The sequence below is a fragment of the Aythya ferina genome (assembly GCF_964211825.1).
Source record: "Aythya ferina genome assembly, chromosome: 6".
Classification (NCBI taxonomy): domain Eukaryota; kingdom Metazoa; phylum Chordata; class Aves; order Anseriformes; family Anatidae; genus Aythya; species Aythya ferina.
Genome location: NC_140303.1, coordinates 3,443,025 through 3,449,024, shown reverse-complemented (window position 1 = coordinate 3,449,024; position 6,000 = coordinate 3,443,025).

Below are 6,000 nucleotides of genomic sequence, written 5' to 3'. Positions count from 1 at the left end.
CCTGCTGTGTTGGGATTTTTAGATGATAGCTTGGTAAGCATGTTGTATAATTCTGACTTGCCCAAGCTCTTGCTACCACTTTTCAGGTTTCAGGTTTATATGTCTATCTTCTTTGTAGACTTTTTTTCCTTTTCCTGTAGAAAAATAACTTCATGTCATGGCAGTTGTGCCTCTTCCATCTGTCTCTGGACTCCTGTGGATGAGCAGTGAGGCCTGGCTGGAATGGCCCAATATCCTGTGACAACTGGCAGGCTCTTCTTAATAGACTGGTCCAGCTTCTCAGTACAGCCCTTAAAGTTGTGGATTCTTGGTCTGGAAAGTCCACCTTGAAATACCTTGCTGTTTCTTGCTGAAATCTGTTTTTTGGTGAGTGAGTACCATTTCACCTCTGAGATACCACAAGTGCTGATGATGGCTCCTTGCTTTGGAGGGTGTTGACTGTGAGTCTGGCCCCTGCTTTTAGATGAACCTGGCAGATTTTTTTTGTTGTAATTTGGAACGATGCCTCCTTTGGCACCAAGCATTGCAAAAGACAATTATCCATTAGAGAAGTTGTCCCTGGTACATTCTCCTGCATCTGTGCTCATACTGATCTTTCTTCTCCTGTTCCATTACCATGGATATTTGTCAGGGCCATGAAACCTCTGGGTGCTCACTCAGTAGCCCAACCTGAAACACCACTACATCTAGAATTGGGATGCTTTGGGAAAGAGTAAAGCACCCAGGGGTCCTAGAGATGCCATGTAACCCTGCCCCTTTCCATCCCCCAGTGTCCTCCCGTATCCTCCTGTCTTCCCTCTGTCCCAGTCCATCCTGCATCCCACCTACAGTTCCTTCCTAACATGCTCCAGCCCCTGCTGTGTGCCCCAGCCCCACCATGTCCATGTAGCCCCCTTGGCCATGCACAGGTGATATCAAAGTTGGGCTCATCCCACAGCAGTGACTGCAGGCACAGCTGGGTCAGCACTTCCAGCACCACCAGCATGTCCCAGGGGCAGGGACCCTCATGTCCAGCAAGACCCCGCCAACTGGAGTAATGCTGACTCATGGGGACTGAGGCTCTGGGGACACCTACCCACAGGGCCTCAGGCATCTAGGAGACCCACTGACCTGTGGGGACCCCTTTTTATAGAAAAACTTGATATTGCAAAGAAATAAGGGATATTAGTAAATATTAAGTTGAACAATGTTTCTTTGTGCTACAAGCAGTATGTTTAAATTAACTCATCACACTCAGTAACAAGTTTTGCCAGCAAATAGGCAAAACCTTCTGTGTGAAATAGTTCACTTCTAACAGCTCAGGATCTGTCAGACTTTTACCACATGAATAGTTATTAAATTGAGGATATATGCACTGCACTATTTAATATATAATGAAACTCTTTTAATAAATATATGAGCTGAGATTAAGGCTGCTAATTTAACCACTGACAGCAGAGTCTCTGTGTATGGAAAATAACCCTTTAGCATTGAAACGTTCATTTCTGCTAATTTTTCCATGTGGTTATTATACTTGCAAAGATCCAAAAAAGGCCATTTTCCTGGAGGCAGAAAGAAAACTAAAAAAGCTTTAGAGGCAGCTGGGCAGGGAGCCGTGGGTCTGACTTTGCTGACAGAAAAAGTGATTTGGAGGGGAGCATAGTCCGATGTTTTATTGAGAAAGTCCTCAGGTAGAAAACTGCTGATTAGTTTTACCCTAGCAGTGTCTCAACTGAGTCTGACCACCTTATTTCCCAGCTCCCAGTGCCAGTTTCAGGTGCTTGGGGGAGAAGTGTGGTTCCTTGCTGGGACATGGATGACTCTGTCATGGTGTTGCTGGCTGGTTCTCCACCCCCAGCACAATGATGGATTCTTAAAATTACTACTGATTTCTCAACTACTGATTTCTCAGGAACAGAGTGTATGTTTTTGTATGAGGACTGCATCTGCTGAATGTTAAATAGATTTTGTGTGTACCGGTGTCAGGAGACAGAAAGAATAAATAGTCCCTAAGCAGACAGAAAGGCTATATTTAGGTCTAGGCTGAGTATGCCCTCTGCCTGCCAAAAAAAAAAAAAAAAAAAGCCTCTTCATTTCCTGCTGGTCCTTTATATATAATTTTTTCTCCATTGTGTTTTAAAACTTTCAAATGTGGATCCAGTCTAGTGTTGGGAAGCTGCACAGTCCTGCCTCTGTGACAGCCCCAGAAGCATACGGAGTTACTTCTGGGCTCCAGGCACAGCCCTGCCCTGCCTGGCCACCAGGTCACTGAGCCTGATCTGATCCGTGGGCTGACATCCTGACTCAGCCTCAGCCTATTTCCACCCCTAAGATCTTGCCTCTGGTTGCCCTCACCAAGCCTAAACGTAACTCCCACTCACAGGGAGTTACTCAGTGGGAGTCCCAGCCAGGCCTTCCCTACACCATCCCTATTCCCATCCCCAGGGAACTGGGGCTGCCTCTTGGCTTCCCTGCTTTCTGGCTGGGGTGGTGGGATGGGCTGTGGCTGTGAGACCCAGCCCCAGGGGTGACCCCGCTGCTCCTGGCCTTCGAAGTGCCCTGATGCATGTTGTGTCCAGTCTTCCAGACAACACCCTGTCATGCTTTCAGCTATTATGAAAGCTTAATCCACAGAAGTCTTAGGTTAAAGGGAACATGAAGGACTTCCATGATTCCTCCTTTATGATTTTTCATGGAGAGCACAAGACTCCCTTTTAAAGAGGCTTTGTGTCTTCGGATTTTGCAAAGCATGGGGAGTGTGCATGTGTTGCAGCGGAGTACAGAAGTACTTGAGCTAGTGTTAAATGCAGTGCTTCGGATATCACAGAGCAGTCCAGCCATGGAACTCAGCATGAGCTAACTTTACCCTACTTCCCTGCACTGTAGACATACTGGTTTAGAGGTTTGACAAATGGTCTGTAGGTTTGAAACAGCTTCAGGAACAGACTGGCATTAATCCCAGGTTGAAATAGGAAACAAAGAGTGCCAAGAGACATTGAAAAAGGAACAAGAGTTTCTTGTAACAAGTACTCAGAGGACTTCAGCCCTTGAAGAGGAGATTCAGAGCTCCTGATGTGAGCAGACTTTCATATACTGCTTTCCAGTTTTAAAATTGTACAACTGTCTTTTGTTCCAGCCACTTCAGAAGTTGCTAAAAATCTGCCAGTTACAGGAAGCCTCTTTCCCTCCCCTTTTGTCAAGAATGACTCTTGTAAGTAACTCTGAGCCTGTGCATACTGCTCTGCTCTATCAGGAATAGAGCTCTGCAGCTTATCATGAAATGGAGAAACACAGTGTACACCTTCATGAGGAAAACAGTTGAGGAGATAGGATATCGGATATCAACTCTTATTTTCTACTAGAGGTGATTTTTTTTTTTCTTTTTTCTTTTTTCCTCTAGAACAGCCTGTATTCCGGGTTTGAAGCTATGACGGGATATTCAGGCTGGATATCAGGAAAATGTTCTTCACCAAGAGGGTGGTCAGGCACTGGAGCAGGCGCCCCAGGGAAGTACTCATGGTACCAAGTCTGGTGGAGTTCAAGAAGCGTTTGGATAATGCTCTCAGACATGTGGTCTTATTTATTTGGTGGTCCTTTGGGGACCCAGGAGTTGGACTAGATGATCCTTGTGGGTCTCTTCCAACTTGGGATATTCTATGATTCTATGGTTCCCCTTTTATATATTGCTTCCTTCCACGTGTAGACTATGAGTAAATGTGAGCAGAGAACCACAAACTCCATAAGCCCAGAGTGTTTTGGAGCATGCTGTAGCATGAAAGTTGGGTTGGTAAGGTCCCATCTAATGCCCAGTACAAAGTCATGCTTCGTGACCTACAGTTTCGGGAATGACAGCTCTGTTTTAATTCCTTCAGTACATGTTTATGACTCACTGGGTCATCTGTGTTTTGAATGTAGCAGATTCTGTTGCGTGGGTACATATGCATGTGGTGTATATGTAAGTGAGAAAAAGCTAAGGTTGAATATCTGACTATGAGTACTTCTCATTTCTGTAAACTAGAGGTGGCTATGGTAGCCTAACCTGAAGCTAAAAATGCAGTAAATACTGGATGGTGGGATTAGGAGCTTTCTACACAACCCACTGTAGAAATAGTGAGGAGTTTTTGCACAATCAAATGGTTGTGACTAGTATGGAGCAGAATGCTAGTCTTCTAGCTGAATTGCAAATTCGGAACTAGCTATGAATGACCAAGGGAATGATAAAACTTTCTTTAACTAGACAGGTAAAAACATGCAAATCCTTTATCTTTGTCTCCAGTAAAAATGCTCCTCTGGTTCAATTGTCACTTAAATGAGTATAAATCAGGAATAGCTCATGTAAATCTTACATCTGTGCTGCACCTTCTGGTAAGTCTCATGGGCTTGACAGTGATGTGATCTAATTTAAAGTGTCATTGAGGATTTATTCAAAATGAGTTTTAAAAGTGTACTCTGCAACATTTCTCTATTTGAAAGGAGAAAGCAGGTTAAAAGAAAGATAATTTACAAGGAAAAGTCAAGGCAAGAATAATCGGCATGAGGGCCTGGTTAGACACATAGCAATGTTTAATCACAGAATCACAGAATCACAGAATTTTCTAGGTTGGAAGAGACCTCAAGGTCATCGAGTCCAACCTCCAACCTAACGCTAACAGCCCTCCACTAAACCATATCCCTAAGCTCTACATCTAAGCGTCTTTTGAAGACTTCCAGGGATGGTGACTCCACCACTTCCCTGGGCAGCCTGTTCCAATGCCTCACAACCCTTTCTGTAAAGAAGTTCTTCCTAACATCTAACCTAAAACTCCCCTGGCTCAACTTAAGCCCATTCCCCCTCGTCCTGTCACCAGGCACATGGGAGAACAGGCCAACCCCCACCTCGCTACAGCCTCCCTTGAGGTACCTAAAAAGAGCGATAAGGTCACCCCTGAGCCTCCTCTTCTCCAGGCTGAACAAGCCCAGCTCCCTCAGCCGCTCCTCGTAGGACTTGTTCTCCAGGCCCCTCACCAGCTTCGTCGCCCTTCTCTGCACCCGCTCAAGCACCTCGATGTCCTTCTTGTAGCGAGGGGCCCAAAACTGAACACAGTACTCGAGGTGCGGCCTCACCAGAGCTGAGTACAGGGGGACGATCACCTCCCTAGCCCTGCTGGTCACGCTGTTCCTAATACAAGCCAGGATGCCGTTGGCCTTCTTGGCCACCTGAGCACACTGCTGGCTCATATTCAGCCGACTGTCCACCATCACTCCCAGGTCCTTCTCTGCCTGGCAGCTTTCCAACCATTCCTCTCCCAGCCTGTAGCTCTGCTTGGGGTTATTGCGCCCCAGGTGCAGGACCCGGCACTTGGCCTTGTTAAACTTCATGCAGTTGACCTCAGCCCATCGGTCCAGCCTATCCAGATCCTCCTGCAGAGCTTTCCTACCCTCAAGCAGATCGACACACGCACCTAACTTGGTGTCATCTGCGAACTTACTGAGGGTGCACTCGATGCCCTCGTCCAGATCATCGATGAAGATATTAAAGAGGACCGGCCCCAGCACCGAGCCCTGGGGGACGCCACTAGTGACTGGCCTCCAACTGGACTTGGCTCCATTCACCACGACTCTTTGGGCCCGGCTATCCAGCCAGTTTCTAACCCAACGAAGCGTGCGCCAGTCCAAGCCAAGAGCAGCCAGTTTCTTGAGGAGAATGCTGTGGGAGACGGTGTCAAAAGCCTTGCTGAAGTCAAGGTAGACCACATCCACAGCCTTTCCCTCATCCACCCAGCGCGTCACTCTGTCATAGAAGGAGATCAGGTTCGTCAGGCATGACCTGCCTTTCATAAAGCCATGCTGACTGGGCCTGATCGCCTGCTTCCCCTTCAAGTGCTGCATGATGACTCTCAGGAGGATCTGCTCCATGAGCTTTCCTGGCACTGAGGTCAAACTGACAGGCCTGTAGTTTCCTGGGTCTGCCCTCCGGCCCTTCTTGTAGATGGGCGTCACGTTTGCTAGCCGCCAGTCGATTGGGACCTCCCCCGATAGCCA